The sequence below is a fragment of the Scyliorhinus torazame genome, chromosome 24, assembly GCF_047496885.1.
Source record: "Scyliorhinus torazame isolate Kashiwa2021f chromosome 24, sScyTor2.1, whole genome shotgun sequence".
Lineage (NCBI taxonomy): Eukaryota > Metazoa > Chordata > Chondrichthyes > Carcharhiniformes > Scyliorhinidae > Scyliorhinus > Scyliorhinus torazame.
In genome coordinates, this window is record NC_092730.1 from 52354167 (window position 1) to 52381441 (window position 27275).

At 48.9% G+C, this 27275-nt stretch overlaps 1 long non-coding RNA gene across 1 annotated transcript in view; it reads right to left on the minus strand.

Moving 5' to 3' along the window:
- Window positions 1–7778: 7778 nt before the first annotated feature.
- LOC140400062 (uncharacterized) overlaps window positions 7779–27275 on the minus strand; it is a 47814-nt gene continuing 28317 nt past the window's right edge. Inside the window, exon 3 of the long non-coding RNA XR_011938025.1 lies at window positions 7779–9506. This is a non-coding gene — a long non-coding RNA (uncharacterized lncRNA). The remainder of the gene's footprint in view (window positions 9507–27275) is intronic.

Sequence of the window (27275 nt, forward strand, 5' to 3'; positions counted from 1 at the left end):
GTTAGGGGGAAACTTAATTTGACTCACTAACACTCTGTCTCTGTGCTTGCATTTGTAGCTGTCTGTTTCTGTTATGGGATTCTGGGTTTAATCTCTATCTGTAATATTATTTACAGATACACGAGAGGACAGGTAATCTCAGTCTGTCCACCTCTCTGATGTGCAAGATTTTACTGTGTTTTCTGTACTTGTCAATATCTGTTTTGTGAGTTAAGGGTGAACATTCTGTTCAGTATTCATCCTCCATTATTACTTTTAGTGATAACATTGATATGTTAAATGATCTAGTTCCATGTCTGTTTCATGAGAATGACACTGTACCATTATATCTGAGATTGTGTGAGATATTTGGATGGGAATTTTATATTTTGTTTTGGGAGGTATCTCGGTAGAAGTTTATGATTATTTCTTCACTTTTCAATAAGCTGTACTATCCGACCTTTTACTTGTACCAAAGGTTCACAACTTGTGAGATGAAAGGATGGCCTGACAATTTGATAAGTGTCCCTTTGGAGAACAATGTAAATGCATCATTTTTCTGTTAATGCCTTATTCAAGTGCTTTGCTTCTGATATATTTTAAACTAAGAAAGTTAAAAAAAGTGCCAATGGATACTTGCACATTGATTGCTGAATCTATAGCCTAATTAATACTACACTGATTACTTTACAGATGAAACGCTGTTGTCAAAAGTTGATCCAACATTCCATGAGAGAGTAGGGGTGAATTGTGGAAAATTATGCAACCTGTCCTCTCGTGTATCTGTAAATAATATTTACATTTTCTCCAGAAGTCCAGATTTACTTGAATTTCTTCAATTGGATAATGAGGACTGTTGGATTGGACATGTTTATCTGGGACTTGAGGTCAATGTGAGTGTGACTGCTTCTGCTCTGTGACGGTGGAGCTGATGTTGTGTCTGTGTCTCTGCAATGTTGGATTAATATTGTACTTACTGTCAGTTAGAAGGAGACGGCTGCACATTCATGTTGCTGAGGAATCATCATCATCATCTTGGAACTCATCTTTTCATCTGTTGAACGAGGAAGAAGAAAACAAATTTCTTGTAAGTTAGGGTCAGATGAGGCCAATGATAGATCAATCTATTCTTTCAACTGATAATCAGTAAAATAAAGAAAATACTCTCCAAATCCTAACCCAGAATCAGACAAATAAGCCAGTCCCAGAAAAAGCTCTCCCTCCCCCCCGCCCCCCCCCCGAGTCCCGGAACAAGATCGTGCTCCGCTGCGCCTCTTGCAAAACAGCGCCCGATTTTCCCTGAACACCCCCCGAGTCAGTAATGATCTCTGAGCCTCTTTGCTCACACTCCCAGATGGATGTGCTGCTGCAATGAGAACGCTGTTTCCTCGCTGACCTGGGCTCTGACATTGACATTTCACTCAGTTTCAACAAAGCGATTCCACTCACTGACCAAATGGAGTGTGCGGGAGAGGGGCTGCGCATGCGCTCTAAATATCTGAATGACGACAGGCAAGCGGTTACGCCGGGCATGCGCAGATCCCCCAGCAATTCCGCGTTGAGAATCAATTCCCCATTTCACTGTCATCGCATAGAGAGCAAAACATCCGAGAGAGCCCGTGTTGGGGGGACTGTGTGTGTGGCTGCAAGTGGCACTGTGCCCTCGGGCTCAACCAATCACCTTTGTAGCTGTGTGTTTGTCCCAATGAGAGGTTCAATTTGCAGTCATTGCCTGCAGCTTGTTTGTTATTACACTGTCACTCAGCCCCTCAAACTCACACTTTCTGCAAACTACCATTTCACTGACTGACTTCATTTTTCATAGAAGCACACAATTTATTTTCAAAAATATACTTCATTTATAAAATCCCTTGAAATAAACATGGTCAAACATTTCAAATTGTCATCACAATAACATCGTTTCGTACAATAATATTTACATTTTCTCCAGAGCTCCAGATTTACTTGAATTTCTTCAGTTGGATAATGAGGACATGACACACATTTCAATATTTACATTACAATTCTTCTCAAAATATTTACATCAGTCATGTTCCACCCTGTAAAGCTTCAATAATTTTAAACATTTAGTGTTAATCACACATACGAGGTGGATTTTACACAGTTACCAGCCCCTCTTTAGTGTTAATCACACAGACCCGGGGTTTTACCCGGTTACCAGCCTCTCGGTGTACATTTGCTGCAAGAACTTACACAGTGGCCTTTCCCCATTGTGCCTTGGTGCCGGGTACCCCAAGCTTGAGTGCGTCCCTCAGCACGTAGTCCTGGAGTTTGGAATGTGCCAGTCTGCAACACTCAGTCGAGGCCAATTCTTTACCCTGGAAGATCAACAGGTTACGGGCAGACCAAAGAGAGTCTTTCACCGAGTTTATGATCCTCCAGCAGCAGTTGATGTTTGTCTCAGTGTGTCCCCTGGGAATAGCCCGTAGAGCACAGAGTCCTGTGTCACAGAGGTGCTCGGGCTGAACCTGGACAAATCCCACTGCATCTCTCAAACAAAGAACAATACAGCACAGGAGCAGGACCTTCGGCCGTCCAAACCTGTACCGGTCATGATACCAAACTTTGCCAAAACCCCCAGCACTTCCTTGTGCCGTATCCCTCTCTACCCATCCGATCCATGTGTTTGTCAAGATGATTTTTGACCGCCGTAATGTAGCTGCTTCCAAAACCTCCCCTGGCAACGCGGTCCATGCTCTCCCCACTGTCTGTGTAAAAAAACCTGCCTCGCACATCCTCTTTAAACTTTACCCCGTACACCTTAAATCTATGCCCCCTGGTGACTGGCCCCTCCACCCTGGGAAAGATTGCCTGCCCATTCACTCTGTCCATGCCGCTCATAATTTGGTCGGCCTTTATCAGATCACACCTCCGTCTTTCTAATGAAAACAGTCAGAGTCTATTCAGCCTCTCCATAAAGCTCACTTTCCAGACCAGGCAACAGCCTGATAAACCTCCTCTGCATCCTCTCCAAAGCCTGCACAGCCTTCTGGTAAGGTGGCGACCAGAATTGTGCACAATATTCCAAGTGCGTCCTTACCAAGGTTCTGTACAGCTGTAGCATAACTTGCCAGTTTTTATACTTAATGCCCCGTCCAATGAAAGCTGGCATTGCGTCTGCTTTGTTGACAACCTTGTCCACTTCCGTTGCCGCCTTCAAAGATCTGTGGACCTGCGTGCCCAGATCTCTCCGACTTTCTGTATTCCTAAGAATTTTGCCATTTACGGTATATTTCCCCTCTATGTTAAACCTACCAAAATGCATTACCTACCGTTTGTCCAGATTAAACTCCATTTGCCATTTCTCTGCCCAAGTCTCCATCCTATGTATGTCCTGCTCTATCCTCTGACAATCCTCAACACTCTCTGCCACTCCCACCAACGTTGGTATCATCCATGAACTTTCACTCTCCAGACCTTATTTGGAAAGGCACATTCCACATGGAGGCGAGTGACCGTTTCGCGCCCCCCCTCCCCCACCCCCCCCAGCTACTTCGAGGGCAGCGTGTGATGGCGTTGAGACTTCGGGAGTGCAGGAAAGATCTGCCGGGAGAGTCCTGCTCACCACCAGCCAAGCTGGGGCTTGGTGCTTGTTTGAAAGTTCTGGTGATGAGATGATCTGCCAGATGCCTCAGAGAGTCCGCTCAGGGGAACCATCTGTCATGATCCACCGTCTCTTTTTCCCTAAGGGCCTCGAGGACATTACGTGCAGACCACTGCTTGATCGCCTTGTGGTCAAAGGTGTTTTCCTGAACAAATGTTTCCATGAGGGACAGGTGTTACGACATGGTCCAACTACCAGAGCATCCTGCGGCAATGAGGCCAGACCCATCGTTCGTAACACCGGGGACAGGTAGAACCTCAGTACGTAGTGACACTTGGTGTTTGTGTACTGGGGATCCACGCACAGCTTGATGTAGTCACACACAAAGGTGGACATCAGGGGGAGGCCGGCCTTGTGTATGTTTCTCCCTCCATTATCCAGAGATTTGTACATGCTGTCCCTTCTGTTTGTATATGGGTCCCTGTGATCTCCAGATGAACTTGATGGTGGCTCGGGTGACTGCTGCGCGCAGGACTGGGGAATGGGCCAGACCTGCGCCACGTCCAGCAACACCGAGATCCTTCCCATATAATTACTACAGTGCAGGAGGCCATTCAGTCCATCGAGTCCACAGCGACTCTCTGAAAGAGCAAACCTACCCAGGCCCACTCCCTCGCAACTCCACCTAACACACACACCGAGACACAAAGGGCTAATTTAGCATGGCCAATCCACCGAACCTGCGTATCTTTGACTGTGGGAGGAAACCCACACAGACACAGAATGTCAGGGTCAGAGTGAACCAGGGTCCCTGGCGCTGTGAGGCAGCAGTGCTGACCACTGTGCAGCCCATCATGTTGCAGTTGGTACGTGTTGTTCAGCGCGCTCTTTTCACTTCTGTTTGGAATATAAAATGTGGGTTGGAGCAGGCAGGAGGAGGAGCTGGCTGATCAAAGACATTTCACTGCTCTGTCTGTCACTCGGTCTGCTCCCCGCCTCTCTCTCTCTGTCAGGTCGGGGCGGGCTGTATAATAAAGGAAAGAGCAGCAGCTCGTCTCTCATTCAGCAGCGATTTGACTGAACAAGCATCATGTCTGGCAGAGGGAAAGGAGGCAAAGGACTGGGTAAAGGCGGAGCAAAGCGGCACCGCAAAGTGCTTCGTGATAACATCCAGGGCATCACCAAACCAGCAATCCGCCGCCTGGCTCGCCGTGGCGGCGTCAAGCGCATCTCGGGTTTGATCTATGAGGAGACTCGCGGGGTGCTGAAGGTTTTCCTGGAGAATGTGATCAGGGACGCGGTCACCTACACTGAACACGCCAAGCGCAAGACCGTCACCGCCATGGATGTGGTTTACGCTCTCAAACGCCAGGGCCGCACTCTCTATGGATTCGGCGGCTGAGGAAATCCATTTGACAATTTAACAAAACCCAAAGGCTCTTTTAAGAGCCGCCCAAATCCTCACATTGAGAGCACTGACCTGAGAATGGCAGCAGCATAATGTACCGAGCTGGTTTACGAGTAAGGAGGCAAAATAGACCAATATTTCCTATCATTGATCTCTCTTTTCACATTACAAGGTGACATGAATCTGCTGGAGAGTCTGAATCACATAAGCTTTCTCCGAAGTCAGACCTGTAACCGCACAGTGAACACTGACATTGTAATGGGAGCGGGAATGAATTCTGAAACCCCGCAGACCCATTGCACATAAATGGTCTGTTTAGGAAAGCCTGCCGGCTAAAAACTGCCGTCCCCCGGTAAATACCAACAATCCAGGGGAAGCTCATTCCAGCCGGAAGCCTCTGGGAAATTCTCACAAACACGGCACTAAGCGGATCGAGAACAGGTCACCCTTTTTCAGATAAAGTGAGTGGCTCTGAAAAGAGCCTTTGGGTTATTAGAATAAAGAATGGTCGCTTCACTTCTTGCCGGCGCCAGCGCTGGTTTTCTTGGGCAGCAGCACCGCCTGGATATTAGGCAGCACCCCGCCCTGAGCGATGGTCACCCCTCCCAGCAGCTTGTTGAGCTCCTCGTCGTTGCGGACGGCCAGCTGCAGGTGCCTGGGGATGATGCGGGTCTTCTTGTTGTCCCGGGCCGCGTTGCCGGCCAGCTCGAGGATTTCAGCGGTCAGATACTCGAGCACAGCAGCCAGATAGACCGGGGCTCCGGCCCCCACACGCTGGGCATAGTTGCCCTTTCTCAGGTGCCTGTGAACACGGCCCACCGGGAACTGCAGTCCAGCCCGGGAGGAGCGAGACTTGGCCTTGGCCCGAGCTTTACCGCCGGTCTTTCCTCTTCCAGACATTGTCACAATCTCACAAACACTTTCACACAGAATGAGGAAACCCGCCCACATTCACTTCTCTTATAGCTTCAGGAGGAGTGGCGGTGCACACATTGCTGATTGGTTATCTGAACAACACTGTGGAGCCTGGCACAAACTGACCAATCAGATGTCTGTTTGAAGCACCAATCAGGAGACTCCACGGTGCTGAGGGCGGAAAGTTTGGGCGCCAAATGTTCAGATTCCAACCGAATATTTATTTTAAAGCTTAAAAGAGCGCGAAAAGATAAAAGAGATAAATTGAATTGGGACCGTAAAAAATGTGAATAAATCATTTGAGTTTTGAGTATAAGATTGTTGGATTTTCTCTCTTTCCCGAGTCTAGTTTCCCTTTATCGGTCAGTTTCTGATTTCGGGTTTTCTCTCTAACAGAACAAACCCAAAATAAATTAAAGCAAAATAATGCGGATGCCGCAAATGTGAATTAATGAGAAAATGCTGGAAAAACTCAGCATATCTGGGAGAATCTGTGGAGAGAAACGTTTAGGATCTGTAGAAGGGACGTTTAGATCCGAAACGTTAACTGTCTCCACAGGTTTAATCCGGCTGCTGTTTAAAACGCTTTCAGCCGTCGGCAGTGTCTATTTTATAGCCATCTGCAAACTATAACATTTGTTCCCATTGTAGACTGCTCCCGCTTCCTCAGTGTTAAAAGTGGAGTAAATGTGGATGCTGCAAATGTGAATTGAAGAGAAATGCTGGATAAACTCAGCATGTCTGGGAGAATCTGTGGAAAAGTTTCGGATTTATAAAAGGGGCATTTAATCCGAAACTGTCTCCACAGATTTTTACAATCTGGAGTCCAATCGAGTTTAATCTGGCTGCTGTTTAAAACGCTCTCAGCCGCAGACAGAATGTCTAATTCACAGCCAACTACAAACCTTATTAAAAATATTCCATATTGTAGACTACTTCAGTGTTAAAAGTGGAGTGAGCAATTTGGAGCTCGTGTCAGTATTGAAATGGAGTTTTCCCACAACACTGGTGTGCTCTCAATAAACTGATCGATTATTGAGGAAGCCTGAAATAGAAAGGGAGGATTTTGGAAACCTGAACACAAATTGAAAGGGAGGTTTTGGCGTTCTATTGTCTCTCCAAATCTAGCGACAGGGACCGAATATGACCAAGTCAGAAACCAAAGACACGGGGACACCGAGCAGTCACTAAATGATGAGACTTATTTTCAAGGCACGAAGATCGACCGGGCGATAACTGGACATCACCCAGGATGTTATGTTCCAGTGAAACCCTATTTGAACCGATTTGGCTATTCAGTCTAATAATAATTTAAAAACGATGGTTTAGCAGCTTTCCAGAAATTGTGGGTGGCTCTTAAAAGAGCCGTTGGGTTTTGATGAGTTTGAGAACAGTTTTACTTGGAGCTGGTGTACTTGGTCACCGCCTTTGTCCCTTCCGACACGGCGTGCTTGGCCAGTTCCCCGGGCAGCAGCAGGCGCACGGCGGTCTGGATCTCCCGGGAGCTGATGGTGCTGCGCTTGTTGTAATGGGCCAGGCGGGAAGCCTCACCCGCGATGCGCTCGAAAATATCGTTGACGAAGGAGTTCATGATGCTCATGGCCTTGGAGGAGATGCCGGTGTCGGGGTGAACCTGCTTCATCACTTTGTAGATGTAGATGGAGTAACTCTCCTTCCTCGACCTTCGCCGCTTCTTGCCGCCCTTTACTGCCGGTTTCTTAATGACTTTCTTGGCTCCCTTCTTGGAAGCTGGTTTCGATGTTGGTTTCTTCTCGTCAGCCATTGTCAATTTCACCCAGAAATAAAGCAAACCCCTTCCGAGCGCTGATTAAATAGACAGAGCCTCACATCTATGCTAATGAGGAATGGGGAAAGGAATGATTGTGATTGGACATTGTAAGAATGAGGACAGCCAGTTATATTCTGTTTATTTGACTGGATAAAAAAACAGACCAATCAGAATTAGGATTTTGCACCAATCATAAACCTCAGATTACAATCATATTACAAACAGGAAATACTTTTCAGAAAGAATGTCTCCAGTTTGTCAGTGTGTAAAGATCCACCGGGAAAAGTACCTGGCTGTCGGTGAGAGGGACCCTTCAGCACAGAGAGACTGTGGGATTCCTTCAGGAACTGTGAGTGCCTTGTAATATGTGAGTGTGTGGGATTTACTCACTCTCTGATACAGTGTGGGATTTACTCACTCTCTGATACACTGTGTGAGTGTGGGATTTACTCACTCTCTGATACAGTGTGAGTGTGGGATTTACTCACTCTGATACAGTGTGAGAGTGTGGGATTTACTCACTCTCTGATACAGTGTGTGAGTGTGGGATTTACTCACTCTCTGATACAGTGTGTGTGTGTGGGATTTACTCACTCTCTGATACAGTGTGTGAGTGTGGGATTTACTCACTCTCTGATACAGTGTGTGAGTGTGGGATTTACTCACTCTCTGATACAGTGTGGGATTTACTCACTCTCTGATACACTGTGAGTGTGGGATTTACTCACTCTCTGATACACTGTGTGAGTGTGGGATTTACTCACTCTCTGATACAGTGTGTGTGTTGGATTTACTCACTCTCTGATACAGTGTGTGAGTGTGGGATTTACTCACTCTCTGATACAGTGTGGGATTTACTCACTCTCTGATACAGTGTGAGTATGGGATTTACTCACTGTCTGATATAGTGTGTGAGTGTGGGATTTATTCACTCTGATACAGTGTGCGAGTGTGGGATTTACTCACTCTCTGATACAGTGTGTGCGGGATTTACTCACTCTCTGATACAGTGTGTGTGTGGGATTTACTCACTCTCAGATACAGTGTGTGCGGGATTTACTCACTCTCTGATACAGTGTGTGAGTGTGGGATTTACTCACTCTCTGATACAGTGCGTGAGTGTGGGATTTACTCACTCTGATACAGTGTGAGAGTGTGGGATTTACTCACTCTCTGATACAGTGTGTGAGTGTGGGATTTACTCACTCTCTGATAGTGTGTGAGTGTGGGATTTACTCACTCTCTGATACAGTGTGTGAGTGTGGGATTTACTCACTCTCTGATACAGTGTGTGAGTGTGGGATTTACTCACTCTCTGATACGGTGTGAGTGTGAGTATTACTCTAGCTAAGGCCTAACCAATGTTTTATACAGTTCCAGCATAACCTGCCTTTTCTTAAACTCTGTGCCTCGGCGAATAGAGACAAGGATAGCATAGGCCCGGGGTTTTCAAGCTCAGGGTCGTGACCTGTGGGTGGATCTCAGGAGGGTGGTAGTTATCCAGATCGCGGAAGGAATGGCCAATGGTCACGACTCGTGTTTACAAATGCCAACCATGATGGACGTTTGAGATTGTCGGCCATTCCGCGCATGCGTCTCTTATCAAGCAGTGTGCAGTCCTGGAGCCCAGCAAGTTGGACCGGCTCCTCGTGATGTCAGTGCGCTGTCCCGGGCCTGTTTTGTTCAGCAAATTCTGGAGTCCTCCCACCGGAGGCGGCGTCAGCGAGCAGGTCACACGCCCCGTACGCTGACATCACGTGTTCTGGGCCCGAGAGAGATTCCTCCATTTTGCAGCTGCCAGCAGTGCTGGAGTGAACTCCAGGGCCTCTGGTGAACAACCCATGAAGAAGCTGAAAACAGGAACAAAGCAGCACAATGATGAGTATTTGAGGGGTGGGTTTATAAATTGTGCCACTGCAATCAGGAGTCAAATTTAATGGGTGTTACATGTCGGGAATTACTGGCAAATGAAAGTTTAAACCTCAAAATGTCAAAGACGTTTGAAGAGTAAGCATGGCGAGTTCCAGGACAAACCTCTGTAATTTTTGTCAACGGACGCAGTGAGATCTTCAATCATCAGCTGAAGTCATTATCAGAAATGTAACATTGAATAACAAAGCAAGTGAGATCGTGGGGACCAAGCAGGCTCACCTGTCACATTAAAGGCAAGTGAAAATGGTGGGTGTGTGTGAGAGAGAGTGGGTGTGTGAGAGAGAGAGAGTGGGTGTGTGTGAGAGAATGTGTGTGTGTGTGAGAGAGTGGGTGTGTGTGAGAGAGAGTGGGTGGGTGTGAGAGAGTGGGTGGGTGTGAGAGAGAGTGGGTGTGTGAGAGAGAGTGGGTGTGTGAGAGAGAGAGTGGTTGTGTGTGAGAGAGTGTGTGTGTGAGAGAGAGTGTGTGTGTGTGAGAGAGAGTGGGTGCGTGTGAGAGAGTGTGTGTGTGTGAGAGAGAGTGGGTGTGTGTGAGAGAGTGGGTGGGTGTGAGAGAGAGTGGGTGTGTGAGAGAGAGTGGGTGTGTGAGAGAGAGAGTGGTTGTGTGTGAGAGAGTGTGTGTGTGAGAGAGAGTGTGTGTGTGTGAGAGAGAGTGGGTGCGTGTGAGAGAGTGTGTGTGTGTGAGAGAGAGTGAGTGTGTGAGAGAGAGAGAGAGTGGGTGTGTGTGAGAGAGAGTGGTTGTGTATGAGAGAGTGTGTGTGTGAGAGAGAGTGTGTGTGTGAGAGAGAGTGGGTGTGTGTGAGAGAGAGTGGGTGCGTGTGAAAGAGAGTGGGTGTGTGAGAGAGAGTGGGTGTGTGTGAGAGAGAGTGGGTGTGTGTGAGAGAGAGTGGGTGTGTGTGAGAGAGAGTGGGTGTGTGAGAGTGGGTGTGTGTGAGAGAGAGTGGTTGTGTGTGAGAGAGTGTGTGTGTGAGAGAGAGTGTGTGTGTGAGAGAGAGTGTGTGCGTGTGAGAGAGAGTGGGTGTGTGTGAGAGAGAGTGGGTGTGTGAGAGAGAGAGTGGGTGTGTGTGTGAGAGAGAGAGACTGGGTGTGTGTGAGAGAGAGTGGGTGTGTGCGAGAGAGAGTGGGTGTGTGCGAGAGAGAGTGGGTGTGTGTGAGAGAGTGGGTGTGTGTGTGAGAGAGTGGTTGTGTGTGAGAGAGTGTGTGTGTGTGAGAGAGAGTGGTTGTGTGTGAGAGAGAGTGTGTGTGTGAGAGAGAGTGGGTGTGTGTGAGAGAGAGTGGGTGCGTGTGAAAGAGAGTGGGTGTGTGAGAGAGTGGGTGTGTGTGAGAGAGAGTGGGTGTGTGTGAGAGAGAGTGGATGTGTGCGAGAGAGAGTGGGTGTGTGCGAGAGAGAGTGGGTGTGTGTGAGAGAGTGTGTGTGTGTGAGAGAGTGTGTGTGTGTGAGAGAGAGTGGGTGTGTGTGAGAGAGAGTGGGTGTGTGTGAGAGAGAGTGGGTGTGTGTGAGAGAGAGTGGGTGTGTGTGAGAGAGAGTGGGTGTGTGAGAGAGAGAGTGGGTGTGTGAGAGAGAGAGTGGGTGTGTGAGAGAGTGGGTGCGTGTGTGAGAGAGTGGGTGCGTGTGTGAGAGAGTGGGTGCGTGTGAGAGAGAGTGGGTGCGTGTGAGAGAGAGTGGGTGCGTGTGAGAGAGAGTGGGTGCGTGTGAGAGAGTGTGTGTGTGTGTGTGAGAGAGAGTCGGTGTGTATGAGAGAGTGGGTGTGTGAGAGAGTGGGTGTGTGTGAGAGAGAGTGGGTGTGTGTGAGAGAGAGTGGGTGTGTGAGAGAGTGGGTGTGTGTGAGAGAGAGTGGGTGGATGTGTGTGTGAGTGAGAGAGTTGGTGTGTGAGAGAGAGAGAGAGTGGATGTGTGTGTGAGTGTGTGTGAGAGAGAGTGTGTGTGTGTGAGAGAGTGCGTTTGTGAGAGAGAGAGTGGGTGTGTGAGAGAGTGCGTGTGTGAGCGAGTGAGCCTCTGTATTTTACATTGTCACTCTTTGATATGTAACACATATTTTACTCTTGCTGCTCTGTTACTGGGGTGTGTGTGTGTGAGAGAGAGAGAGTGTGTTTTACCATCACGGTCTCTGTGATATATGATGCATATTTTACTGTGTACTGCTCAGTTACTGTTGTGTCAAAGAGTGTGTGAATATCAAAGTTTGTGAATATGTGAGTGTGTGTGAGGAAGTGTGTGTGAGGGAATGTGTCACTATGTCTGCAAGAGTGTACGAGTGTGAGAAATAGTCTGCGTGAGTGTGTGTGTGTTTTACCTTCATTGTCTCTGTGATATTTCACACATATTTTACTGCTCAGTTACTGGTGTGCGAGTGTGTTTATCCTCACTGTCTGGCTATCATATATAATATATTTTACTGCTTACTGCTCAGTTACTTAAGTGTGAGAGTGGCGAGAGTGTGTTTTACCCTCACTGTCCCTCTGCGAAAAATAACACATATTTAACTGCTTACTGCTCAGTGACTGGTGTGTCCATGTGTGAGGCAGTCTGAGAGAGAGGGACTAGGAGTGTGAGAGAGTGAGTGTGTGTGAGTGTGTGTGAGAGTTAGTGTTTGCCAGAGAAATAGGGAGTGTGTGTCACACTGTCTCTCATTGTCCCTCTGTGAAAGATAAAGCATAATTTACCACTCAGTTACTGGTGTGTGTGTGTGAATGAGAGAGTGTATGAGTGTGTGTGAGAGAGAATGTGTGAGAGAGAGTGAAATACAAGTTATATAGCACAGAGACAGTGAGGGTAAACACACTCACACTCTCTCTCACACACCAGTAACTGAGCAATAAGCAGTAGAATATTCAATATATATCACAGAGAGACAGTGGTTACTATCACAGAGGTTACTACACACACTCATAGGTCGATTGTCCCGAAAGACGAGCTGTTAGGTAATTTGGACATTCTAAATTCTCCCTCCCTGTACATAAACAGGCGCCAGAATGTGGCGACTTGGGTCTTTTCACAGAAACTTAATTGCAGTGTTAATTTAAGCCTACTTGTGACAATAAAGATTATTATAAGATAGAGTCATATCTGTGTGTCTGTGTTAACCTCACTGTCTCTCTGTGATATATAATGAATATTTTACTGCTTACTGCTGTGTGGGTGTGTGAGTGAGACAGTGTGTGTGTGAGTGAGACAGTGTGTTTGGGAGTGTGTGTGTGAGTGAGACAGTGTGTTTGGGAGTGTGTGTGTGAGTGACAACAGTGTGTTTGGGAGTGTGTGTGTGAGTGAGACAGTGTGTTTGGGAGTGTGTGTGTGAGTGAACAGAGTGTTTGGGAGTGTGTGTGTGAGTGAGGCAGTGTGTTTGGGAGTGTGTGTGTGAGTGAGGCCGTGTGTTTGGGAGTGTGTGTGTGAGTGAGACAGTGTGTTTGGGAGTGTGTGTGTGAGTGAGACAGTGTGTTTGGGAGTGTGTGTGTGAGTGAGACAGTGTGTTTGGGAGTGTGTGTGTGAGTGAGACAGTGTGTTTGGGAGTGTGTGTGTGAGTGAGACAGTGTGTTTGGGAGTGTGTGTGTGAGTGAGACAGTGTGTTTGGGAGTGTGTGTGTGAGTGAGACAGTGTGTCTGGGAGTGTGTGTGTGAGTGAGTCAGTGTGTTTGGGAGTGAGACAGTGTGTTTGGGAGTGTGTTTGTGAGTGAGACAGTGTGTTTGTGAGTGAGACAGTGTGTTTGGGAGTGTGTGTGTGAGTGAGACAGTGTGTGTGTGTGAGTGAGACAGTGTGTTTGGGAGTGTGTGTGTGAGTGAGACAGTGTGTTTGGGAGTGTGTTTGTGAGTGAGCCAGTGTGTTTGGGAGTGTGTGTGGGAGTGAGCCAGTGTGTTTGGGAGTGTGTGTGTGAGTGAGACAGTGTGTTTGGGAGTGTGTGTGTGAGTGAGACAGTGTGTTTGGGGGTGTGTTTGTGAGTGAGACAGTGTGTTTGGGAGTGTGTGTGTGAGTGAGACAGTGTGTTTGGGAGTGTGTGTGTGAGTGAGACAGTGTGTGTGTGAGTGAGACAGTGTGTTTGGGAGTGTGTTTGGGAGTGAGACAGTGTGTTTGGGAGTGTGTGTGGGAGTGAGCCAGTGTGTTTGGGAGTGTGTGTGTGTGTGAGACAGTGTGTTTGGGAGTGTGTTTGTGAGTGAGACAGTGTTTGCGAGTGTGTGTGTGAGTGAGACAGTGTGTTTGTGAGTGTGTGTGTGAGTGAGACAGTGTGTTTGGGAGTGTGTGTGTGAGTGAGACAGTGTGTTTGGGAGTGTGTGTGTGAGTGAGACAGTGTGTGTGTGAGTGAGACAGTGTGTTTGGGAGTGTGTGTGTGAGTGAGACAGTGTGTTTGTGAGTGTGTGTGTGAGTGAGACAGTGTGTTTGGGAGTGTGTGTGTGAGTGAGACAGTGTGTTTGGGAGTGTGTGTGTGAGTGAGACAGTGTGTTTGGGAGTGTGTTTGGGAGTGAGACAGTGTGTTTGGGAGTGTGTTTGTGAGTGAGACAGTGTGTTTGGGAGTGTGTTTGGGAGTGAGACTGTGTTTTTGGGGTGAGACAGTGTGTTTGGGAGTGTGTGTGTGAGTGAGACAGGCTGTGTGTGAGTGAGACAGTGTGTTTGGGAGTGTGTTTGGGAGTGAGACAGTGTGTTTGGGAGTGTGTGGGAGTGAGCCAGTGTGTTTGGGAGTGTGTGTGTGAGTGAGCCAGTGTGTTTGGGAGTGTGTGTGTGAGTGAGACAGTGTGTTTGGGAGTGTGTGAGTGAAACAGTGTGTTTGTGAGTGTGTGTGTGAGTGAGACAGTGTGTTTGGGAGTGTGTGTGTGAGTGAGACAGTGTGTTTGGGAGTGTGAGTGTGAGTGAGACAGTGTTTGCGAGTGTGTGTGTGAGTGAGACAGTGTGTTTGGGAGTGTGTGTGTGTGAGTGAGACAGTGTGTTTGTGAGTGGGTGTGTGAGTGAGACAGTGTGTTTGGGAGTGTGTGTCTGAGTGAGACAGTGTGTTTGGGAGTGTGTTTGGGAGTGAGACAGTGTGTTTGGGAGTGTGTTTGTGAGTGAGACAGTGTGTTTGGGAGTGTGTTTGGGAGTGAGACAGTGTTTTTGGGGTGAGACAGTGTGTTTGGGAGTGTGTGTGTGAGTGAGACAGTCTGTGTGTGAGTGAGACAGTGTGTTTGGGAGTGTGTTTGGGAGTGAGACAGTGTGTTTGGGAGTGTGTGTGGGAGTGAGCCAGTGTGTTTGGGAGTGTGTGTGTGAGTGAGCCAGTGTGTTTGGGAGTGTGTGTGTGTGTGAGAGACAGTGTGTTTGGGAGTGTGTTTGTGAGTGAGACAGTGTTTGGGAGTGTGTGTGTGAGTGAGACAGTGTGTTTGGGAGTGTGTGAGTGAGACAGTGTGTTTGTGAGTGTGTGTGTGAGTGAGACAGTGTGTTTGGGAGTGTGTGTGTGAGTGAGACAGTGTGTTTGTGAGTGAGACAGTGTGTTTGGGAGTGTGTGTGTGAGTGAGACAGTGTGTTTGGGAGTGAGACAGTGTGTTTGGGAGTGTGTGTGTGAGTGAGACAGTGTGTTTGGGAGTGTGTGTGTGAGTGAGACAGTGTGTTTGTGAGTGAGACAGTGTGTTTGGGAGTGTGTGTGTGAGTGAGACAGTGTGTTTGGGAGTGAGACAGTGTGTTTGGGAGTGTGTGTGTGAGTGAGACAGTGTGTTTGGGAGTGTGTGTGTGAGTGAGACAGTGTGTTTGGGAGTGTGTGTGTGAGTGAGACAGTGTGTTTGGGAGTGTGTGTGTGAGTGAGACAGTGTGTTTGTGAGTGAGACAGTGTGTTTGGGAGTGAGTGTGTGAGTGAGACAGTGTGTTTGTGAGTGTGTGTGTGAGTGAGACAGTGTGTTTGAGAGTGTGTGTGTGAGTGAGACAGTGTGTTTGGGAGTGTGTGTGAGTGAGACAGTGTGTTTGAGAGTGTGTGTGTGAGTGAGACAGTGTGTTTGGGAGTGTGTGTGTGAGTGAGACAGTGTGTTTGTGAGTGAGACAGTGTGTTTGGGAGTGTGAGTGTGAGTGAGACAGTGTTTGCGAGTGTGTGTGTGAGTGAGACAGTGTGTTTGGGAGTGTGTGTGTGAGTGAGACAGTGTGTTTGTGAGTGGGTGTGTGAGTGAGACAGTGTGTTTGGGAGTGTGTGTGTGAGTGAGACAGTGTGTTTTGGAGTGTGTGTGTGAGTGAGACAGTGTGTTTGTGAGTGAGACAGTGTGTTTGGGAGTGTGTGTGTGTGTGAGTGAGACAGTGTTTGGGAGTGTGTTTGTGAATGAGACAGTGTGTTTGGGAGTGTGTGTGTGAGTGAGACAGTGTGTTTGGGAGTGTGTGTGTGAGTGAGACAGTTTTTGGGAGTGTGTTTGGGAGTGAGACAGTGTGTTTGGCAGTGTGTGTGTGGGTGAGACAGTGTGTTTGGGAGTGTGTTTGTGAGTGAGACAGTATGTTTGGGAGTGTGTGTGAGTGAGACAGTGTGTTTGGGAGTGTGTGTGTGAATGAGACAGTGTGTTTGGGAGTGTGTGTGTGAGTGAGACAGTGTGTTTGGGAGTGTGTGTGTGAGTGAGACAGTTTTTGGGAGTGTGTTTGGGAGTGAGACAGTGTGTTTGGCAGTGTGTGTGTGGGTGAGACAGTGTGTTTGGGAGTGTGTTTGTGAGTGAGACAGTGTGTTTGGGAGTGTGTGTGTGATGAGACAGTGTGTATGGGAGTGTGTGTGTGAGTGAGACAGTGTGTTTGGGAGTGTGTGTGTGATGAGACAGTGTGTTTGGGAGTGTGTGTGTGAGTGAGACAGTGTGTTTGGGAGTGAGACAGTGTGTTTGGGAGTGTGTGTGTGAGTGAGACAGTGTGTGTGTGAGTGAGACCGTGTGTTTGGGAGTGTGTGTGTGAGTGAGACAGTGTGTTTGGGAGTGTGTGTGTGGAGTGAGACAGTGTGTTTGTGAGTGTGTGTGTGAGTGAGACAGTGTGTTTGGGAGTGTGTGTGAGTGAGACAGTGTGTTTGGGAGTGTGTGTGTGAGTGAGACAGTGTGTTTGTGAGTGTGTGTGTGAGTGAGACAGTGTGTTTGGGAGTGTGTGTGTGAGTGAGACAGTGTGTTTGGGAGTGTGTGTGAGTGAGACAGTGTGTTTGTGAGTGAGACAGTGTGTTTGGGAGTGTGAGTGTGAGTGAGACAGTGTTTGCGAGTGTGTGTGTGAGTGAGACAGTGTGTTTGGGAGTGTGTGTGTGAGTGAGACAGTGTGTTTGTGAGTGTGTGTGTGAGTGAGACTGTGTGTTTGGGAGTGTGTGTGTGAGTGAGACAGTGTGTTTTGGAGTGTGTGTGTGAGTGAGACAGTGTGTTTGTGAGTGAGACAGTGTGTTTGGGAGTGTGTGTGTGTGTGAGTGAGACAGTGTTTGGGAGTGTGTTTGTGAGTGAGACAGTGTGTTTGTGAGTGAGACAGTGTGTTTGGGAGTGTGTGTGGGTGTGAGCCAGTGTGTTTGGGAGTGTGTGTGTGAGTGAGACAGTGTGTTTGGGAGCGTGTTTGTGAGTGAGACAGTGTTTGGGAGTGTGTGTGTGTGAGTGAGACAGTGTTTGGGAGTGTGTGTGTGAGTGAGACAGTGTGTTTGGGAGTGTGTGTGTGAGGGAGACAGTGTGTTTGGGAGTGTGTGTGAGTGAAAAAGTGTGTTTGGGAGTGTGTGTGTGACTGAGACAGTGTGTTTGGGAGTGTGTGTGTGAGTGAGACAGTGTGTTTGGGAGTGTGTGTGTGAGTGAGACAGTTTTTGGGAGTGTGTTTGGGAGTGAGACAGTGTGTTTGGCAGTGTGTGTGTGGGTGAGACAGTGTGTTTGGGAGTGTGTTTGTGAGTGAGACAGTGTGTTTGGGAGTGTGTGTGTGATGAGACAGTGTGTTTGGGAGTGTGTGTGTGAGTGAGACAGTGTGTTTGGGAGTGTGTGTGTGATGAGACAGTGTGTTTGGGAGTGTGTGTGTGAGTGAGACAGTGTGTTTGGGAGTGTGTGTGTGAGTGAGACAGTGTGTTTGGGAGTGTGTGTGTGGAGTGAGACAGTGTGTTTGTGAGTGTGTGTGTGAGTGAGACAGTGTGTTTGGGAGTGTGTGTGTGAGTGAGACAGTGTGTTTGGGAGTGTGTGTGTGAGTATATGAGTGAGTGTGTGTGTGTTTATTGTCGCTGTCTCTCTGTGATGTATAACAGCTTTTACTGCTTACTGCTCAGGTACTGGTGAGTGAGAGTGTGTAAGTGAGAGAATGTGAGTTTTACCCTCACTATGTATCTGTGATATATAACACATATTTTACTCGTACAGGTGTGTGTGTGTTTTACCCTCACTATGTATCTGTGATCTATAACACATAGAACATAGAACAATACAGCGCAGTACAGGCCCTTCGGCCCACGATGTTGCACCGAAACAGAAGCCATCTAACCTACACTATGCCATTATCATCCATATGTTTATCCAATAAACTTTTAAATGCCCTCAATGTTGGCGAGTTCACTACTGTAGCAGGTAGGGCATTCCACGGCCTCACTACTCTTTGCGTGAAGAACCTACCTCTGACCTCTGTCCTATATCTATTACCCCTCAGTTTAAAGTTATGTCCCCTCGTGCCAGCCATATCCATCCGTGGGAGAAGGCTCTCACTGTCCACCCTATCCAACCCCCTGATCATTTTGTATGCCTCTATTAAGTCTCCTCTTAACCTTCTTCTCTCCAACGAAAACAACCTCAAGTCCATCAGCCTTTCCTCATAAGATTTTCCCTCCATACCAGGCAACATCCTGGTAAATCTCCTCTGCACCCGCTCCAAAGCCTCCACATCCTTCCTATAATGCGGTGACCAGAACTGTACGCAATACTCCAAATGCGGCCGTACCAGAGTTCTGTACAGCTGCAACATGACCTCCCGACTCCGGAACTCAATCCCTCTACCAATAAAGGCCAACACTCCATAGGCCTTCTTCACAACCCTATCAACCTGGGTGGCAACTTTCAGGGATCTATGTACATGGACACCTAGATCCCTCTGCTCATCCACACTTTCAAGAACTTTACCATTAGCCAAATATTCCGCATTCCTGTTATTCTTTCCAAAGTGAATCACCTCACACTTCTCTACATTAAACTCCATTTGCCACCTCTCAGCCCAGCTCTGCAGCTTATCTATATCCCTCTGTAACCTGCTACATCCTTCCACACTATCGACAACACCACCGACTTTAGTATCGTCTGCAAATTTACTCACCCACCCTTCTGCGCCTTCCTCTAGGTCATTGATAAAAATGACAAACAGCAACGGCCCCAGAACAGATCCTTGTGGTACTCCACTTGTGACTACTCCATTCTGAACATTTCCCATCAACCACCACCCTCTGTCTTCTTTCAGCTAGCCAATTTCTGATCCACATCTCTAAATCACCCTCAATCCCCAGCCTCCGTATTTTTTGCAATAGCCTACCGTGGGGAACCTTATCAAACGCTTTGCTGAAATCCATATACACCACATCAACTGCTCTACCCTCGTCTACCTGTTCAGTCATCTTCTCAAAGAACTCAATAAGGTTTGTGAGGCATGACCTACCCTTCACAAAGCCATGCTGACTATCCCTGATCATATTATTCCTATCTAGATGATTATAAATCTTGTCTCTTATAATCCCCTCCAAGACTTTACCCACTACAGACGTGAGGCTCACCGGTCTATAGTTGCCGGGGTTGTCTCTGCTCCCCTTTTTGAACAAAGGGACCACATTTGCTGTCCTCCAGTCCTCTGGCACTATTCCTGTAGCCAATGATGACATAAAAATCAAAGCCAAAGGTCCAGCAATCTCTTCCCTGGCCTCCCATAGAATCCTAGGATAAATCCCATCAGGTCCCGGGGACTTATCTATTTTCAGCCTGTCCAGAATTGCCAAAACCTCTTCCCTACGTACCTCAATGCCATCTATTCTATTAGCCTGGGGCTCAGCATTCTCCTCCACAACATTATCTTTTTCCTGAGTGAATACTGACGAAAAATATTCATTTAGTATCTCGCCTATCTCTTCAGACTCCACACACAATTTCCCATCCCTGTCCTTGACTGGTCCTACTCTCTCCCTAGTCATTCGCTTATTCCTGACATACCTATAGAAAGCTTTTGGGTTTTCCTTGATCCTTCCTGCCAAATACTTCTCATGTCCCCTCCTTGCTCGTCTTAGCTCTCTCTTTAGATCCTTCCTCGCTACCTTGTAACTATCCATCGCCCCAACCGTAACTTCACACTTCATCTTCACATAGGCCTCCTTCTTCCTCTTAACAAGAGATTCCACTTCCTTGGTAAACCACGGTTCCCTCGCTCGACGCCTTCCTCCCTGTCTGACCGGTACATACTTATCAAGAACACGCAGTAGCTGATCCTTGAACAAGCCCCACTTATCCAGTGTGCCCAACACTTGCAGCCTACTTCTCCACCTTATCCCCCCCAAGTCATGTCTAATGGCATCATAAGTGCCCTTCCCCCAGCTATAACTCTTGCCCTGCGGTGTATACTTATCCCTTTCCATCATTAACGTAAACGTCACCGAATTGTGGTCACTGTCCCCAAAGTGCTCTCCTACCTCCAAATCCAACACCTGGCCTGGTTCATTACCGAAAACCAAATCCAACGTGGCCTCGCCTCTTGTTGACCTGTCAACATATTGTTTCAGGAAACCCTCCTGCACACACTGTACAAAAAACGACCCATCTATTGTACTCGAACTATATCTTTTCCAGTCAATATTTGGAAAGTTAAAGTCTCCCATAATAACTACCCTGTTACTTTCGCTCATATCCAGAATCATCTTCGCCATCCTTTCCTCTACATCCCTAGAACTATTAGGAGGCCTATAAAAAACTCCCAACAGGGTGACCTCTCCTTTCCTGTTTCTAACTTCAGCCCATACTACCTCGGAAGAAGAGTCCCCATCTAGCATCCTCTCCGCCACCGTAATACTGCTCTTGACTAGCAGTGCCACACCTCCCCCTCTTTTGCCTCCTTCTCTGAGCTTACTAAAACACCGAAACCCCGGAACCTGCAACATCCATTCCTGTCCCTGCTCTATCCATGTCTCCGAAATGGCCACAACATCGAAGTCCCAGGTACCAACCCATGCTGCCAGTTCCCCTACCTTGTTTCGTATACTCCTGGCATTGAAGTAGACACACTTCAAACCACCTACCTGAACACTGGCCCCCTCCTGCGACGTCAAATCTGTGCTCCTGACCTCTATACTCTCATTCTCCCTTACTCTAAAACGACAATCCAGGTTCCCATGCCCCTGCTGCATTAGTTTAAACCCCCCCAAAGAGCACTAACAAATCTCCCCCCCAGGATATTTGTGCCCCTCAGGTTCAGATGTAGACCATCCTGTCTGTAGAGGTTCCACCTTCCCCAGAAAGAGCCCCAGTTATCCAGAAATCTGAATCCCTCCCGCCTGCACCATCCCTGTAGCCACGTGTTTAAATGTTCTCTCTCCCTATTCCTCATCTCACTATCACGTGGCACGGGCAACAACCCAGAGATAACAACTCTGTTTGTTCTAGTTCTGAGCTTCCATCCTAGCTCCCTGAAAGCCTGCCTGACATCCTTGTCCCCTTTCCTACCTATGTCGTTAGTGCCAATGTGGACCACGACTTGGGGCTCCTCCCCCTCCCCCCTAAGGACCCGGAAAACACGATCCGAGACATCACGTACCCTTGCACCTGGGAGGCAACATACCAAACGTGAGTCTCTCACGCTCCCACAAAATCTCCTATCTGTGCCCCTGACTATAGAGTCCCCAATTACTAATGCTCTGCTCCTCTCCCCCCTTCCCTTCTGAGCAACAGGGACAGACTCCGTGCCAGAGGCCCGTACCCCATGGCTTACCCCTGGTAAGTCGTCACCCCCAGCAGAGAGAATGTGCTGCTGCAGAGGGAGGCCCAGAGTCAGAGCAATGTGTCAATTAGGGGGAATCTGACTGGCCAGCTTTCACCCTACTTATGTTCCAGTGAAACCCTATTTGAACCGATTTGGCTATTCATAATCCAATAATAATTTAAAAACGATGGTTTGGCTGCTTTCCAGAAGTTGTGAGTGGCTCTTAAAAGAGCCGTTGGGTTTGATGAGTTTGAGAACAGTTTTACTTGGAGCTGGTGTACTTGGTCACCGCCTTTGTCCCTTCCGACACGGCGTGCTTGGCCAGTTCCCCGGGCAGCAGCAGGCGCACGGCGGTCTGGATCTCCCGGGAGCTGATGGTGCTGCGCTTGTTGTAATGGGCCAGGCGGGAAGCCTCACCCGCGATGCGCTCGAAAATATCGTTGACGAACGAGTTCATGATGCTCATGTCCTTGGAGGAGATGCCGGTGTCGGGGTGAACCTGCTTCGTCACTTTGTAGATGTAGATGGAGTAACTCTCCTTCCTGGCTCATCTCCTCTTCTTGTTGCCTTTTACTGGTACCTTCTTCTGGGTTTTCTTTGCGCCCTTCTTGGGAGCTGGAGCTTTCTTGTCCTCAGCCATGGTCGGAGCAAACTGCAGACACACAATAACTGAGAACTGCCACACCTGCTCTTTTCCAGAATAATCCGCATTAGCTATGAGGAGCGGTTGAGGAAACTCGGTTTGTTCTCACTGGAACGACAGGTTGGGGGCGACCTGATAGAAGTCTACAAAATTATGAAGGGCATAGACAGAGTGGATACTCAGAGGCTATTCCCCAGGGTAGAGGGGTCAATTACGAGGGGGCATAGGTTTAAGGTGTGATGGGCAAGGTTTAGAGGAGATGTACGAGGCAAGTTTTTTTACACAGAGGGTAGTGGGTGCCTGGAACGCGCTGCCAGAGGAGGTGGTGGAAGTAGGGTGGAAGCTGGCCAGTCAGATTCCCCCTAATTGACACATTGCTCTGACTCTGGGCCTCCCTCTGCAGCAGCACATTCTCTCTGCTGGTAATAACGCGTCACTCTCCAGGGTCTGTCCTGGGTGCCGGCTATACCACGCATGCGTGCCCACTCAGCCCGATCAGGCAGTGCGCAGGCGCGGTACACAGCGGGCCGGACCGCCTCCTCCTGACATGGATGATTGCTTTTGGCGGTGAAGAATTTGATGCTTTCCAAAAGTAATTGAACGTTAGGAAACTGCGCGTTGAAAGCCAAACCTACTACATGTTCCCCACACTGCAATGACATCTCGAAGAAAACGGTTAGTAAGGGAACTGCCGATACACTGGCTGCGCTGAACAACAGTTTTTATCGCTATTTTCCAGAGGAGAAGTTTCAGATTTTGAGGGAGAATTGATTGGTGAAAACTGGTTCGAGACCCCAGACTCAAATACTAACTTAAAACTGACTCCAAATGTACAAACTGAGCTTCTGCACTTTACCTGTGACAGCACATTAAAAATATGGCACAACTCCATGAGGTTTTCAGAATTCTGGCACAGCGTCTCCGAGGAGTACCCAGTACGGAGTAAAACAAGCATTCTTTTGCTATTACACATCACAAAGATCTACATCTTCAAGGTTGGATTTTTCATCCTCAAAAGGATGAAGACAGCACAAAGGAACCAGCTGAACTCTGCACCTGATACACGCACTGCCCTCTCCTCTAAACCTGATTGGAGTGAGATCATAAGGACCAAGCAAGCTCACCTCCTGCATTAAAGATAAGAGAACATAGTGGGTCGCGGAGGTCAGTTGGTGTGGGTCCCAAAGGCTGGCCAGCATGGGTCCCAAAGGATGGCTGGTTGGTTAAAATGGGTCGCAGGTAAAATACAGTTTAAAAGTACTGCTCTGTAAAATACTGCTGATTCAGTTCATTCATTTACCCTTCATTTACCAGGACTAACTGATGTTTATTAATCCCGCCCTTCATCCGGAAGTAGAATCCAGAATGTTTGATTTACAACTGGGGCTCATGTGAACATTGCTGCGAATGTTTTTGGATAAAATGTTAGAAGAGCAGTGACAACAACATTGAGAAAAACCTGACTGAAATAAAACCCTGCTGTGGGTTTATGGGCCACCTGTCTGTTTACAATCCATATGTACGGACTCATCTGTAATACACATTTTTTGTTTATTACACTATTCCATAATGCTCAGATTCTGGCAGAGAATGATTTATTTTAACTCCAGCATTTTGCCCGTGTATTCTGCGTGGCTTTAAAATGAATATGATAGTTGTACACATCTGGCAGCTCCTAATCGATGTGTGTAAGTTTACTATGAAAACTTCTTGGAATACATGAACTGGAGTCGCAGATATTAAAGATATTCTCAATGTATTACAGCTGGAATGTATTTTTCAATTATACAAAAAATGTCAGCAAAATCCAGCTCCATCACTGTGCCATAGACAGTATCGGTGCTTGATGAAGTTCATACTAATGTCATTGATGTAGTACATATGTTACAGATAAGAACATTCATACCTTAAGCAGAATGGAAAAGGCAGTTTCAGACATCAGGATGAGACCAGGTCTCATGCTACAAGAGACCTGAGCAATGACATATTATAAGAATTATTATTGGTAAACATGCAGTAACGGAAGAAGAAACTGAAGAAGAATTTTAAAATCCAGGTTTGGCAGTATGTCATGGTGCACCTGACAGAGAAAGTGCTGCAAGCTGCTCAGAACTGGATGTCAACTATTCAAGTGGAGACTGGAGAAGCTTTCAACTGGAGCGGAGTTCATAGATTTCATAGCATTTACAGTGCAGAAGGTGGCCATTCGGCCCATCAAGTCAGCAATGGCCCTTGGAAAGAGCAAACTAATAATAATAATTGCTTATTGTCACAAGTCGGCTTCAATTAAGTTACTGAAAAACCCCTCGTAGCCACATTTCGGCGCCTGTTCGGGGAGGCCGGTACGGGAACTGAACCCACGCTGCTGGCCTTGTTCTGCATTACAAGCCAGCTGTTTAGCTCACTGTGCTAAACCAGCCCCACAACTACCTAAGCTCACACCTCAACCCTCTCCCCGGAAACCTTCCCTAACCTTTTTTGGACACTAAGGACAATTTAGCACAGCCAATCCACATAACCTGCGCATCTTTGGACTGGGAGGAAACCGGAGCACCCAAAGGAAACATGGGGAGAACGTGTGACTCAGTTGACTGTGTAAACCAGGGGAGTGTTCAAGTCATATTCAATTACAAATTGGAAACCAGGGGAGTGACTACATCAGTGGTGTGGGTAAAACAGGGAGTGTGGAAATCAGGGGAGTGTTTCAAACCAGCGGACTGTCCAAGACCAGACAATTGTCCAAAGCCACTGAAATGTATCAACCAGCGGACTGTGTGAGCCAGGATAGTGTATAAACCAAATTCAATTTCAAATTGGAAAGGGGTGAAAATGAAGTCAATCAATGAAATGTTTTGCTGCTGGAGGAGAGAGTGGGACCACCTGGGGCCTGTTGCTGCCCCCTCCCGGGGTGACCGCCCTGACCTCTGTCCTCCCACCCCTCTGCCTGAGGTAGGACCACCTGGGGCCTGGTGCTATTCCCCCTCCCGGGGTGAAGTGGGAGTGGGACCGCCGGGGGCTGCTGTGAAGACGAAGGACTTTGTCTTGGGGGCCACAGGGCTGAAGAGCGCTGTCCACGCACTTCTTTCACCCCCTGTGGCGGGTGTGGCAGTTGCCACTTTGCTTTAGGCCCCTCCGGGTCTGAAGAGCGCTGCCCGTTTACAGTGACTATCTGCTGTTGCCCTGCAGCACCTTCCCCTGTGGCACCTGCTGTTGTTGTGCCACGTCCTTCCCCCAGCACTCTGATTTCAGTTACATGGCTGTGCCGTACCAAGTGTGGGCATGGTCAGTACCCCAGGGGCATCCTCCACTCTGCCGGGGGCAGGGCGGCCAAGAACCTATGCGGGGGCGACAGCCTCTCGACCCTCGGCGGCCCCCTCGCCCTTCCGCCTACTAACGCGGCAACTTGGGGTCAAATGTTATGCCCTCCCCACCATGGCCATCGAGGCGTGCACTCGTGCGATGGCCGAGGTCATCGGCCTCTTGGCCATCGTAGCCGCCTCTAGGATGTACGGCAAAGCCGTGTTTTTCCTGCGGGCCGAGCAGGCGGTCCACCGTGTCCTGGAAAGGGGCTCACAGTGGGTGGGACACACATGGCCGTGGACCCGCTGGAGGCCATCGCCGAACGTGTCTCCTCCTCCCCCATCTCAACCTCCTGGGGGAGGTCAGGTCCGGGGTGGCGCCGCTGACACTCGGCCTCGGGACCCTTCCCTCCGTCATGTATACTCGGAGCGTCAGGCTTTTGCCCGCCTGACCCGGGAGGAGGTCACGCTGGGAGGTTTTGTGGTTCCCCACCAAGGGAAGGATCATAAAGTGATCTGGTCTGAGGGTGCCATGCCTGAAGAGGGCTGGGGCATATTCGCCGGAACTGCCCCACCCTAACGGCCGCTGCCAACACCATCTCCAGGTCGGCCGTGGCTGGCACTGCCCCCCTCTCCTCTACCACCTCTTCGTCTGCCCAGCAGCCGGCCCCTGACAACACCGCGGCTGCTGGGGGGGGTAGAGGGAGACTCCACTAGACCAGAGGCAGCCTAAAAAGGCCAAACGGAAGACGGCGTGACGGTCAGACCGAATCCATCCACACCTTGGCCCCATCACGAGTACTGACCCCGTGCCCGTCCAGGGGCCTGCGGCAGCCACCAGAGTCCCTATATCTTCGGGTCGTGGGCGGGCGACGGCGAGGAAGGCTCCCCGCTCACAAGGCCCAAGCAGATGATGCCAAGGAGCCCAGGATCCAACCCGGACCTGTTCCCGGGGTCTTTCCGGGTCTCTCCGAGGGCCCGGCATCGGCGGCGGGGTCAGTGTCGCCACGGAGGGGCGGGAGGGGGAGCCTGCGAGGAACCCGCCTGAGGGTGATCCTGGAGGTGGGATCGACTCGGACCAGGGGGAGCAGCGACAGGCTGTTCTGTTCCTCGGGGGGCTCCTGAGGGAGTGGAGGGGGCGACAACCCTCTACTCCCTCTGAGCAGAGTTATGGGTGATTGGTGAAGGACACACGCTACAACTGACTTGGAGGTAACCATAGCCAGACTCAACATCCACAGCAGCAGGGACGCGCATCACCGTTTCCAGTGCTTCTCTGTCCTCCGGGACGCATAGTATGGGGTGTGCTTCCTGCAAGAAACCCACGCCATTCCGGGGGACAAAGCTAAGTGGACCCTGGAGTGGCAAGGGGGTGTCTTCATGAGTCACTTGGCCCCACGTTCGGGCGGGGTGGCTATCTTGCTGGCTCCACATTTTCAGCCAGAGAGCTGGAGGGTCAAGGAGCCAGTGCCAGGCCGTCTGTTGCATTTAACGGTCCTCGACGGGGACGTGGTGCGTCACTTTGTGAATGTATACGCTCCCTGGCCGGGCCGCAGCAAACGACTTTCGTTGACAAAGTGTCCACTCTTCTTGGCACCATTCCTGTGGGCGAGTGCATCATCCTTAGAGGGGATTTCAATTGCACCCTCCAGGACAAGGACTGTGGTAGCGTCCAGTGCAGCACGCAGGCGGTGGTGAAGTTAAGGGACCTGGTCAGGTCCTTCGACTTGGTTCGCGCCTGGAGAACTCTCCATCCTGAATCTCAGGTGGACACATTTATGGGCCCTCTGTTGGGAGCGTCCAGAATCGACCGTCTTTACATTTCTAGGACGTACTTGCCCAGCGTTCAGACGGCCTGTGGAGCAGGTGCTGTGCTCGGATGACCACCTGGTGTGGGCGGGGTT